At 38.4% G+C, this 14227-nt stretch overlaps 1 long non-coding RNA gene across 1 annotated transcript in view; it reads left to right on the forward strand.

Annotated features, from left to right (window-relative positions):
* The first annotated feature begins 458 nt into the window (after positions 1-458).
* LOC116485096 (uncharacterized) overlaps positions 459-14227 on the forward strand; it is a 97621-nt gene continuing 83852 nt past the window's right edge. Inside the window, exon 1 of the long non-coding RNA XR_004252748.1 lies at positions 459-717. This is a non-coding gene — a long non-coding RNA (uncharacterized LOC116485096). The remainder of the gene's footprint in view (positions 718-14227) is intronic.

The following is a 14227-nucleotide window of genomic DNA, read 5'->3' on the forward strand; positions in this document are numbered from 1 at the left end:
GAAAATAATCACAAGATAAAGTATCCTTACTTGCATTTTTCCCCTTTCATAAGTGCAATAGGGCATAAAAGGGCTTTGGCTTTTGGCTACAACCAGAGGTGAAAGTTTTTATATGGGTATAAGAAGAGAAATTAAAGCTCTTTGCAAACTATGGCTAAAGTGCCCGTGTCAGTAAGATGTATACAGTGACGCAGGACACTGGCTGGGAAGTTTTCTTTGTTTTGGCAGATTCCTCTCCCCTCCTTCACCTTCTCCAAGGTAGCGAGAGTAAGTGTCCAGGCAGGAGCCTTGGGGGTCCTGTCCTGCCACTACTGGCTGAGTAACTTGGGAAAGTTGTCTGACTCTTGGAGCACATTTTTTCTCACGTGTAAAATGAGGCATTTGAAGTAGATGCTATCTCAGAGTCGTTTCATTTCTGAGATGCAATAAATTATCTTTTCTTCCTAGATGATAATGTAAGCACAAAGAACAAAACTATTTAAAGACCACACACATACCCTCTCAAACAAATCACCTCCCTTTGGGAAAGCAACATGTTCACTGTGATAATTCAGCACCAGGACCTGAGGTGGTGGGAACAGCTTTGGCTGGTTTGCTACTCTCCAAGGAACTCCTGTGCCGGCCGCGTTGGACAAGCATCCCTGCCCTGCGGCGCAGAGTCTCCAGGACCAGCAGATGGCGCACTTGCACAGTGCACACATTTTCCAGGTTCTCAAGGTAAATGGTACTGATTAACATCCAGAAATAACACCCACTGATGTTTGAACAAATTGCAGCGTTTTCCAGGCCACTAAAACCATGGCACTTTGTGAGCTGGAACATTTGCTAATATTTAAAATGGTTAGAAAGATTGTTAATCTATAATACTTTCGAGTGTTAACAGCCTCTTTCACCCACGCATCAGAAACCCTTAATAAATTGGCCTTTTGTTTTTTCAGGTGGGGAAATTAGGGCAGAGGGTCAATTGGCTAAGATCACAGCAGAACTAGTCCAAATAATTCAGGCTATACACCTTGGTGATCTTTTAGAATTGTCGTTCCTCTTGCCCTTCCTTTCTTTAATGCCCACTTCTCTTGGTTGTGGAGGGGAATGTGTGTGCTGAGTGGGGATATGGAAGAGGAATTGACATCTTCTGCACTTAGGGGCATTGCCACCTGCCATGGTCATCATAACTCCTGATCGCCACAACCTATATTTGGAATACCTGTGATAATAAGAACTGGCATTTATTGATTACTTACTTTGAGTCAGCCATCGTTCTAAGCATTTCTCACACGTTAATCATTTACTCTTTCCAGCAGCCCATAAAGGAGGCAGAGAGAGTAAGTAACTTACCTAGAATAACAGATGTTTGTATTTTTCTAGGCTGTAAAAGCAGCAATGACTTCAATCTATTTTTTAGTGGTAATCACTCTTTCACCCCAGATATTTTCCAGCTAACAGATCATTGACTGATTTTTAATATTTAAATTGAGAAATTTATTGGAGCTTTGGTGATATCACGTAAGTAAGCCTTGGCTATAGTAGCTTGTAATGCTATTATTAGTGTAGAAGATTTCCTTTCACAACCTTGTGCTTAGAAGGAATGATTCACTAGAAATGGAAATAAGATGTAAATGAAATGGGGAAGCTTGGCAATTTAATCACTCAAGTAATACATATTTTCAAAGTGCTCACTTAATCCGTTAGTCACAAGGCAGCATTAGAGATGGGTTGGGGGGTTTCACTCCAGCAACATTTATTTATTTCAAAAACATACATAGTGGTTACTGCATACCAGGCACAAATATTAGTTCACTTAATTCTCCTCACAACTATGATGAGCCCCTTTTACAGATGAGGAAATCAAGGTTCAGGGAGGTAAGAAACATAGCTAGTAAGTGGCAGACCAAGATTTAAACCAGCCCCAACTTCTGATCCATGCTCATAACTACTAGGCTGTGCTCCCCTATCAATAGGAAGCAGGTATGCTGGTGGGATGTAGAGTGATTTAACCAGAGTCAAAAGACAGAAACAAACAGTTATAGTGTTGATTTCTTCCTAACAACAATCCTTATATAGCAAATAATTTCCTTCTTTCTCTCTCTCTTTTTTATTTTTTGAGACAGAGTCTCACTCCATCACCCAGGCTAGAGTACAGTGGCACAATCTTGGCTCACTGCAGCCTCCACCTCCCAGGTTCAAGCGACTCTCATGCCTCAGCCTCCTGAGTACCTGGGACCACAGGTGCATGCCACCACACCTGGCTAATTTTTGTATTTTTAGTAGAGACGGGGTTTTGCTTTGTTGGCCAGGCTGGTCTCGAACTCCTGGCCTCAAGTGATCCACCTGCCTTGGCCTCCCAAAGTGCTGGGATTACAGGTGTGAGCCACTGTGCCTGGCCATTATATAGCAAATAATTTCTCAAATAAAAAGTGAGACTAAAAATAGCTAAGTTAGCTACTAGCCTTGATAAAGGAGAATAGGAATTATAAAGAACAAGAAACTGTAGGGAGACCTACAGATGTTTTGTTTGTTTGTTTTTGAGACAGAGTCTCACTCTGTCTCCCAGGGTGGAGTGCAGTGGCATGATCTCAGCTCACTGCAACATCCCACTCCCAGGTTCAAGTGATTCTCATGTCTCAGCCTCCTGAGTAGCTGGGACTATAGGCGTGTGTCACCATGCCCAGCTAATTTTTGTATTTTTAGTAGAGATGGGTTTTCATTATGTTGACCAGGCTGGTCTCAAACTCCTGGCCTCAAGTTATCTGCCTGCCTCAGCCTCCCAAAAGTGCTGGGATTACAGGGGTGAGCCACCGCACCTGGCCTGCTTTTTAAAATGAGTAGTGATGTTTGTGATACTTAGAACAATAATTAGTTCATCATTTTTACTGAAGACTAAACAAAAGGAAGTTGCATGACATCACAGTTGTGTGCGAGTGAACATCTGTTGTTTTTCTCCTTCCCCTTTCTGTGATGATGTCATCCTTCATGGCATGTTTCCTAGGAGAAAAACCTTCTCCGTTTATAAGGTGCATGGAATCAGCTGGGGATCTTGTTGAACTCTGGATTCTGATTTGGTGGGTCTGGGATGCAGCTCCAAATTCTGCATTTCTAACCAGCTACTAATGCTGCTGGTGTGCAGCCTGCTGGGAGTGGCAGGACTCCTTCCCTTCCTCATCCTGCTTGCGTGTAGGGTTGCCAAAGATGGTACCTTCCACATCACATTCCTTCTACCTTCTGCATAGGAGTGATTGTCATGTGGTCCAGATTTGACTAGATATGATTCTTATCTGGATTTGGTTCTCCTGCTCCCAACTCATATACCTAGGAGAAGCCTGGCTTCAGGAGGAGGCAAGGAAGGCAATTCACTGAGAGCTGCAGAAAGAGGGAAGGAGAAGGGGGAGAGAGAACAAGGATGACTGGATGATGTACTTTGAATTCTGGAGGCCAGCTCTATCCAGGAACACAAGCCAATAAAGTCTCTTTATGCTTAAGCTAATTTGTATAGTTTCTGTTACTTACAATTAAAAGGATTCTGCCTAATACAGAAGTAATTTATATTTGATATAAAGGAGAATTCTTTACTGTAACAGGAGGGTGCTTTGCAACTCTTGCTAAAGACCATTGGGAACAGAACAGATACTGAGGTTATTTTAGGGAGACTTGCAAGAATAATATTAAAATATTTAATAATTAGCATGGCATGGATGCCGACCAGTCAAAACAGACAGCAGCCACAGTGACATTCTGGGAACGCCAGCCTTGGTCACTTGGATGCCATTTGTAGTAGGTACAGGATCTACAGTATTTTTGTGTTGTGAACGATATGCCTGCATTCTTTAGGCATATAATTTTGCTAAGGAGGCTTTCATTAATGCTTTAAAAGATACAATGTTCTCTTACCTTTTTTTTAAAATAAATTATAAACTTCCATTTTCCCCCAATGAATTTTACACAGGGTTAATTCATTGTGATGTCAGGTGATCATCTTCATGTTTTTTAGAATAATCTTCAAAATGTTCTCCTATAAAATTAATTTTAATATCGCTAGCCTTTACTTAAATAGAACTACCTTATTCTAAATGTATTAAGTAGATAACTGATTAATATTGCAAAAATGGATACCTTTAATCTTTAGGAATTCTAGAATGTTAGATGAAGTCGAGAGTGATATTACAATTTGGTTTTATTTAAACATGCTAAAAATATACCAGAAGAAGTCAGAGTCAGTTCCAGGAGTTACAACTATGGTGTATTCTATCTTTAAAATATGCTGTTATGAAGAGAAGCGGGCTAAAGGGCACAAACATACAGTAAGATAGAAGGAATAAATTCAATGTTTGATAGCAGAGTGTGATGATTATACTTAACAAACATGTATAGTACTCAGGTGACGGACACCCTAAATACCCTGACTCACTCACTACCCATTATGTGTAACAAAATATCTGATGTACCCCACAAATTTGCGCAAATAAAAAAATAAAATATTCTACTAATCTCACCAGAAGTAGAATAAATTTTTGTGGTTGTGGATTGGTGGACAAGGGGAATAATGGTGATGGAAAAATCCTGGAGACGCTTAGGCCCAGTCACTCTTTTAATGCTTTCTTTGCTTACTTAGTTTAAAGGTGGGAGCATTGCATTAGAAGCCCAGAGATCTGGCTTTTAGTCTGACACCTCCCTGAATTCCACTCTGCACCCCTCACCTCACCTTCTCAGTTTCTGCTTCCCCAACCCGCCCTGAAGCCCCAGTCTTTTGCTGTAGAACAGCATTAGTAGAGCCTATTAGAGGGAAGAAGCTCTTTCTAGGAATAAGATGCTATACGTTATTCTTAAAGGGAACGTGCAAGCTCAGAGGCTAAGATTCTCCAGGAAAAGAGTCAAAAGGCCTTGATACAACAAAGCAGGATTCCAGAGTGGCCTGGCATTGTTCCAGTCTGAAGTATGGGGTGGTTCCAAAATTGGGGACCGTGGAAATAGGTTACAGGGATCTGTGGCTCTAGAACACACATCAGACCCTGTGAATGCACTGAATAAATACCTCGCACGTATTGTGCTACTGTTTTCTAATCTATGGAAATACTGTTTAAATGACCAAATTACAGTTATTAAAAGTATGAATAAAAGGAATGAATTCATAGTAGCTTTCTCTTATATTTTTTTCTTAAAGACCTAAGATCTAAAATATGAAATGCCAAGTCTAATCATATGACAGTCTCCTCCTTTAAAAATTTAAGCCTGTTAAAAAAAAATAAGTCTGTGAAATTTTATAGGTAACTTGGATTTTTAAAAAAAATGAAAACTGAAATTCTTTCAGCAGTGAATGTGTGTGTTTTTTTAATTCCCTGGATTGATCAGAGGGTGCTCTCTCTATATCCTTAGGGCTGTGAAGAATTACCTAGAGGCGAGACAAGAGCTCATTAATTAAATATTTCCGCGCTGGACACTCATCTGCCTGACAGTTCTCTCATTATGTGCCCCTGAGAGGGGGACTAGTTGTCAGCAGCTGATGTAAAATAATTTTCTCACTGTTATAACTGCATGAGCAAAGGCTTGATAGCAGTTCTTCATGTCTATTAGGTAAATCATTTGAGGGAAAAATGGTTTTGCACTGAAGGGAAAGTCAAAACATCTCATGCAAAATCTTAAATAACTTGTTTTTTAAGATAAGAAGAAAAAAAAGAACTTTCTCTAACTGTAAGTATCTTTTGTTTGTGCCCCAGGGATCCCTCTACCTTTGCTGTCTCTTTCCTCAGGTATATTTCTCTATTTATTCATACAGAGAATATGTTATATGCCCTGATGTGCTATATCAGAAATACCAAGCGTGACTAATTCAGTTATCCTTAGTGAATATTATAAACTGAGAAAGTTGGTATTCTTTATAGCCTTTCTGGTGGGCAGAATCTCCGGGTACTCTTTCCATCTTTTGCCCGATAGAGATGAGCACATTTAAAAGCCAAATCTATGTCTATGATCTGTGTCTGCCTGCAGCTAACCCCAGTTGAAATTCTTTTTATTAGGTTGATGCAAAAATAATTGCAGTTTTTACAGCCTCTGGTTATGTGGTCAATTATTCTGGTTCCAACTAATCACATCCTGTTTCTGTAACTGATTTAAATGCAGTAAAAGGAGGCACATCTTGAAATGTAAAAAGTCACCAAAGATCTACCTCCAGAAAAGCACCAGATTCATAGTTTTACAAGCCAATTCCTTAAAACTTCAATGAAGGAGATACTATTTTAAATATTTCAAAGCTTCACAATGCATTTTATAATCACTCTGATGCTCAAGGAAAACAACATATAAAACTTCCATACAAAGATGCCTTAGTGCCCTGCCCACATCCCATGGGGCAAGAGTGGGTTCTGACTTCACCACAGCCAGTCTGTCATTTCTTCTGCCTCAGACTTCCCCAATCCCTGGGAGCTTGGTCAGCCTGCGTGCAGGAGCAGCCCAGGAGTGCAGGCGAGTTAGTGTCCCCAAAGAGAACTATCAGCCACTGGGGTTAAAACTCAATAAGGAGGCATTCCGGTGTGCATGGTACATAATACCTCTGAGGGTCCCCAAGGGGAATGGAGCCCCAGTTGCCCTCAGTAGTAATCAGCTCATCAATGTACCCTTTATTGTCTTTTCCTCTGTCTCTGTCTCATCTCTCCACTCCCTCACTTTAGGTTCCCGGGATTACCTTTCAAGTAGATTACTGTGCTAATGGCCCTATATCAGGCTCTGCTTTTTGGGGGATCCTAAACCAGGACTGGAGGAAGACAAGTTTACTGAAAAAAGTTACTGCTGTAAACAACTAGTATTCAAGGGACAGGTTTCCAGCAGTCAGGGGCATCATGCTGCAGAGGCTCCTGTTTTAAGAGTCACCCTAAAACTTAAAGTATAATAATAAAATAAAACAAAAGAGTCTACTGTCCAGATTCTGCTGGACAGAATCCAGGAACCTCAGCTGCCATCCCACCGTTGCTGCTGCTGTTGGCTACCGCTGCATTTGGTATTATTGTTGCCACTGCATCAAGTTTAGACTGTCCTTGCGGCTGCTGCCGCTATCAGATATACCATTAGAAACCAGAAACAGGAAGAGGATGGCTTCTTCCATCCTCCAGTCTTCCATTCTTCTCCCACTGCCTTCCATTGGCAGATCATACTGGAAGCCAGCCAGAAGAGTGGCTGGAAGATGCAGTTTTCAGTGTTCCTGTCTCCTTAAATATCAAAGCACAAAATGTTGTGAATGAGGCCTTAGAGCAAAATGATTGGCTATATAAAACCTATAACCAAAATCGCACATAACTGAAATTCTAGCTTTCTAAAAGTCAGGGACAAGCCAAAGATTCAGGTTATCACAACTCTTTTTTTTAACTTTTTTAAGTTCAGGGGTACATGTGTAAGTTTGTTATATAGGTAAACTCATGTCATGGAGGTTTGTTGTACAGATTATTTCATCACTCAGGTATTAAGCCTAGTACCCATTAGTTATTTTTCCTGATCCTCTCCCTCCTCCCACCCTCCACCCTCCAGTAGGCCCCATCTATATGTCCCTGTGTTCTCATTATTTAGCTCTTATAAGTGAGAACATGCAGTATTTGGTTTTCTGTTCCTGCATTATTTTGCTAAGGATAATGCCCTCCAGCTCCATCCATGTTCTTGTGAAGGACATGGATCTCATTCTTTTTTAGGGCTGCACAGTATTCCTGCAGCCACATTTTCTTTATCCAGTATGTGTACCACATTTTCTTTATCCAATCTACCATTGATGGGCACTTAGGTTGATTCTATGTCTTTGCTATTGTGAATAGTGCTGCAACGAACGTACATGTGCATGTGTCTTTATGATACAACGATTTATATTCCTTTGGGTATATACCCAGTAATGGGATTGTTGGGTCAAATGGTAGTTCTGTTTTTAGGTCTTTAAGGAGTAGCTACACTATCTCCACGATGGTTGAACTAATTTACACTCCCACCAAAGTGTATAAGTGTTCCCTTTTCTCTGCAACCTCGCCAGCACCTGTTATTTTTTGACTTTTTAATAATAGCCATCTGGACTGTCGTGAAATACTATCTCATTGTGGTTTTGATTTGCATTTCTCTGATGATCAGTGATGTTGAGCTTTTTTTCATATGCTTGTTGGCTACATGTATATCTTCTTTTGAAAAGTGTCTGCTCATGTCCTTTGCCCACTTTTTAATGGGGTTTTTTTTCTTGTAAATTTGTTTAAGGTCCTTATAGATGCTGGATAGTAGGCTTTTGTCAGATGCATAGTTTGCAAAAATTTTCTCTCATTCTGTAGACAACTCTTATTTTTTTGAGCTGTATTGATATCTAGTTCACATACCGTACGTTCATGGATAATGTGCAACCATAATCAATTTTAGACAGTTACATCACCTCAGAAAGAAGCTTTGTACCTTCCATTCCACATCCCTTCCCCACCACATTCCTCCCTCTACCTCACCCTTAAGCAACCATTAATCTATTTTCTGTCTCCATAGATTTCTTTATTCTGGACTTAAGTATAAATGTAATCATACAATATTTGTTTTTTTGTGACTGGCTTCCTTCGCTTAATGTTTGCAAGTTTCATCCATGATTGTAGTATTTATCAGCACTTCATTATTTTTTATGGCTGAATAATATTACATTGTAGGATTATACCATATTTCACAATGTTTATTTAACATTTTCCTTTAAGTTGTGACTAGTTTAGTTTAAAAAGAAGCACGAATCTTGGGAAATTAAAGGTAAAATTGTCCTTATTTTCTGATTATAGAATTGTGTGTCTTGAAAAGCCAAAAGGATTATGGAAAAATGATTATAACTAGAGAGTTCTGCATGGTGAATTTCCTGTATGCCAACCAGTTAGCAAACATTTTGAAAACTACTTCATTTATATCTACAAAAGCTTCTGTACTTATAAACAAAAATAAGATGTAATGTACAGGCTATACACACACACACACACACACACACACACACGTCTTCTCAGAGACATGCAACTTCTATAATTCAGAAGCCAACATGTTCCTGGAGTAAAGACATATTGTAAATTGAGTGTAAATTAATTTATAAATATGTTACTTTTTTTTTTTTTTTTTTTGAGATGGAGTCTCGCGCTGTCACCCAGGCTGGAGTGCAGTGGCGCAGTCTCGGCTCACTGCAAGCTCCGCCTCCCGGGTTCCCGCCATTCTCCTGCCTCAGCCTCTCCAAGTAGCTGGGTCTACAGGCTCCCGCCACCACGCCCGGCTAATTTTTGTTTGTATTTTTAGTAGAGACGGGGTTTCACCGTAGTCTCGATCTGCTGACCTCGTGATCCGCCCGCCCTGGCCTCCCAAAGTGCTGGGATTACAAGCGTGAGCCACTGCGCCTGGCATAAATATGTTACTTTTGTATCAAAATCCTAATAACATTTATATAGAAACTTTGTAGAACAATTCTTAAGATTACCTGAAAGAAAAAATGGATGGGAATATATAAGTAAAATTTTGAAAAAGAAAAGCAGTGAAGTGAGAGTATATTATTAGATATTTAATGTATTATAAATTAAAAATAAATAACAACTTGTGTCCATAGCAAGAATAATAAGTAAAATGTAATACGAAACCCAGGAGCAGAGTTTAGTATGTATAAGACATTTGTATGTGGTAAAAGTGTAATTACAACTCATAATTATTATTATTAACTCATCAATTATTATTGAATGGGACACGTGACTAGTGATTTTCACCCCTATAGTCATCAAAGTTCCTAGTTGCAGACAACAAAACACATTTTAATAAATTTCCTTCTGCGTAAAATTGGCTAAAGTTTTAGGTAGCCTTCAGAATCTCCAGGACAACTGGAAGAAAGTAACTGCCAACCTAGAATTCTTTACTCAGCAAAAGTATCCTTCAAAAAGAAGGTGGAATGAAGATATTTCCAGACAAAAACCTGGGAGAATTGTTCACAAACAGGCTTTACTAAAAATAAAGTACCAGAAGGAGGTCTTTAGGTAAAAGCAAAATGATTCCAGACAGAAACACAGAAGCATAGGAATAAATGAAGAGTGATTGAAGAGGCAAATAGAACAAATATAAATGAATGTTTGCTATATAAACAAAAAAAGGGCTCATAAGGTTTAAAATGTATGTACAATGAAAATAATAATTAAGAAGGTGGTGGGTTAAATGGAGTTAAATTATGCTAAATACATAACATTGTCTGGGGAGTAATAAAAGAATTAGTTTGTACTCCAAAAACAATCAAGAATGCATGCTGTCAAGGAGGGTAACAACTAAAAGAATAGTAAAATAATATATAATTAACAAGTTAATAGAGGGGAAAATGGAACAACAATATATGTAATTCATTAAAGACAAGAAGAGAAAAAGTAACATAAAACAAGTTGAAGAAATGGTAAGTAAAACAGGAAAACAAACAAGTTGGTAAATATAAACCCAAATTTATCTGCAAGTACATTCAACGTTAATAGACTAAATTCTCCAATTTAAAAAGAAAAGTTACCAAACCATATTAAAAATGAACTCTGCCCAATTATATTATACTTAGAAGAGATACATCTTGAATGTAAATACAAAGGAGGATTGAAAGTTAAAAGAAGGCTAGGTGTGGTGGTTCACCCCTGTAATCCTAGCACTTTGGGAGGCTGAGGCAGGCAGATCACAAGGTCAAGAGATCAAGACCATCCTGGCCAACATGGTGAAACCCTGTCTCTACTAAAAATACAAAAATTAGACAGGCATAGTGGCACACGCCTGTAGCCCCAGCTACTTGGGAGGCTGAGGCAGAAGAATTGCTTGAACCTGGGAGGTGGAGGTTGCAGTGAGCCGAGATCACGCCATTACACTCCAGCCTGGGCAACAGAGCAAGACTCCATCTCAAAAAAAAAAAAAAAAAGTTAAAAGAAATACCACAGAAAACCTAAGCAGAAGGAGTTATTCTGATATCAACCAAAAACAAACATTACTATAAATGAAAAAAGACATTTTAAAATGATAAAGGGTCAAAGAACCCCAAAATAAAGCAATTATAAAATTGTGTGCATCTAATAACCTAGGTTCCAAATATAGAAAGCAAATTTTTTAGAACTAAATGAGAAATGGAATCATAGTGAGAAACTCCAAAATTATAGTGAGAAACTCCAAAACATGTCCATCAGTAATTGACAGAACTGACAGACAAGCCCCACAAAACTCTTAAGTATATAGAAGATTTATTAATATGATTAATGAAACTAACAAAATCAATGTTATCCACAGATAGAATACTGCAACCAGCAACTGCAGAGCATGGAACATCATCAATATTGCACATATACAGAGCCATACAGCATTTCTTGACACATTTTACAGACAAAAACTGTACAGATATGTTCTTAGGCCTCAGTGCAGGTTAGGCTAAATAACAACAGGGCGATAACAATAAAATGCCCAAATGTTTGGAAATACACTACTTAATTACACAAAGGTCAAAGAAGACAGTACAATGAAAACGAGAAAATATTTTCAACTGAATGTTAATGAAAAAATGATATAGCACAACTTATTGTAGAATATAACTAAAACCATGCAGAAAGGAAAATGTTTAGCCTTAAAATGCTTATATTATTTCACTGAAAAAGTCATGATCAAAGTATCCATTTTAAAGAAATTAGAAATGCTACAGAAAATTGGGCCCAGAGAATGTTAAAAAAAAGGAAAAAATGAAGATGAAAACAGAAATTAAAGGAGTAAAAAACAAACATACAATAGAATAAAAAATGCCAAATTTGGTTATTTGAAAAGATTAACAAATGGATAAGCTTCTAGCAAGACTGATCGGGGAAAGAAAAAGAGTGAAGGCACAAAATTACTAATATCAGAAATGAAAAAGGGGACATCACCGCAGATTCTACAAAATTAATGAGAAAATAGGAGGATATTACAAAGAACTTTATGTGAATATTTTTGAAGATGTAGATAAAATGGACAAAGTGCTGGAAAATAACAGCTTAGCAAAAATAATACAACAAGATATGGAAAATCTGAGTAGTCTTATAGCCATTAAAATAAGTTGAATATCTTCCCAAATGGAAATCTCTAAGCCTAGATGCTCAAACCTTCATTTAAAAAAAGCATCATTCTTAAATTATCCCGGAGAGTAGAAAAAGAGTAATTCTGCTTAATGTGTTTTACAAGGCCAATATAACCTTCATACTCAAACGTAACAAAGACATTGTAAGAAAGTACACTCAATCTTTCTGTGAACTAAGATGCAAAAATTCTAAATAAAACATTTGCACATTAAATCTATTGATTTATAAAACAATATATATATCTCAATCAAGTTACTTTCACACCAAAGTTGGTTTAATATTAAAAATATTAAGGTAACTTATAACATGAAAGAATAAAGAAAAAAATTATTATCTTAGAAGATACAGAACAAACATTTGACAAGATTCAGTGATTATTAAGAAAACTTAGGAATAGAGGTAACTTCTTTAATCTGAAAATATATGTCTTCAGAAAAACAAAAAATTAGCTGGGCGTGGTGATGCATGCCTATGGTCCCAGCTATTCGTGAGGCTGAGGCAGGAGAATCACTTGAACTTGGGAGGTGGGGTTTGCAGCAAGCTGAGATTGGGCCACTGCACTCCAGCCTGGGTGATAGAGCAAGACTCCATCTCAATAAAAACCAAACCAAACAAAACAAAACCCTATAGCAGCTTCATATTGGTGAAATATTGAACGCTTTCTCTTCGATATCAGGAATGAGACAGCCTGCTTTTCATCACTGCTATTCAACACTTTCTGGGAATCCTAGACAGAGAAAAAGGCAAATAAAAGAAAAGTTATAAAAATTAAAAATAAATAAACATAAATCTTTCATTATTTGCAAGTGGCATGATTATGTGTGTAGAAAATCCAAACAAATCTGCAGGAAAACTATTAGAATTAATGAGTGAATCTAGAAAGGATATTATATATGATGTCAATATAAAACAGCAGTAAACAATTCAAAAATAAAAATTTAAAAATATCACCAAAAACATTAAATAACTAGGAGAAAAATCTAGCAAAAGTTGTATAAGACTTTTCTATAAAACATTATAAAAACTATAAAACTAAATAAGTGAAGAGACATGTCATTTTTACGTATTGGAAAACTAATTTTTTTTTTTTGGTGAGTCAGAGTCTTGCTCTGTCACCTAGGCTGGAGTGCAGTGGCTCAATCTCGGCTCACTGCAACCTCTGCCCCCCAGGTTCAAGGGATTCTCCAGCCTCAGCCTCCCAAGTAGCTAGGATTACAGAGGCACCCACTACGACGCCCAGCAAAGTTTTGTATTTTTAGTAGAGATGGAGTTTCACCATATTAGTCAGGCTGGTCTCGAACTCCGGATCTCAAGTGATCCACACACCTTGGCCTCCCAAAGTGCTAGGATTATAGGCATGAGCCACTGCGCCTGGCCTGGAAAACTAAATATCGTAAAGATATAAATTCTTCCAAATTTATCTATGTAGATTCAGTGTGATTTCAAATAAAGTTGCAGTAGACAGTATTTATAACAAAACAAGGTGACATGGTGTGTGAGGGATGGAGATAGCCACCCGGGGAAGACTTGCTGCCTAGCTGCAAGGACCTGTTAGCTACCTCAGGAGCTGTCTCCGCCGCAGAGAGCTGCCTTATCTGGGATTATACCTTCCCAGGGCAGCCCACATGCAATGACGGAATGAGGTGAGATAGAAACTCCTGGCCATTTTGGCACAATATGGGAGAATTCTGACAGCATTCCACAGTCAGGTTCTGGGAGAGGATTGAAATTGGGAAGGGGCACATGGAGGAGCTCCAGTACTGGCAGGCAAAGTTCTGTTTCTTTTTTTTTTCCCACTTTTCATAAACATAATTTTAATTGCAACATAACAATCTCTCCTAAACTCCCTCCCTCCCTCCCTCCCTCCCTTCCTTCCTTCCTTCCTTCCAATAATTTCAGTCTTTATCTTAGATTCAGGGGATGCATGTGCAGGTTTGTTAACTGGGTACATCGCATTATGCTGAGGTTTGGGGTACAGTTGATCCTGTCACCCAGGTAGTGAGCACACTGCCCAACAGTTAGTTTTCAACACTTGTCCCCTTTCTTCCCTCCCCACCCAGTAGTTCCAGTATGTACTGTTGCCATCTTTCTGTAAGTGAGAACATGTGGTATTTGGTCTTCTGTTCCTCTGTTAATTCTCTTGGGATAATGGCCTCCAGCTGCAT

This window comes from Hylobates moloch, unplaced genomic scaffold, assembly GCF_009828535.3.
Source record: "Hylobates moloch isolate HMO894 unplaced genomic scaffold, HMol_V3 SCAFFOLD_16, whole genome shotgun sequence".
Classification (NCBI taxonomy): Eukaryota; Metazoa; Chordata; class Mammalia; order Primates; family Hylobatidae; genus Hylobates; species Hylobates moloch.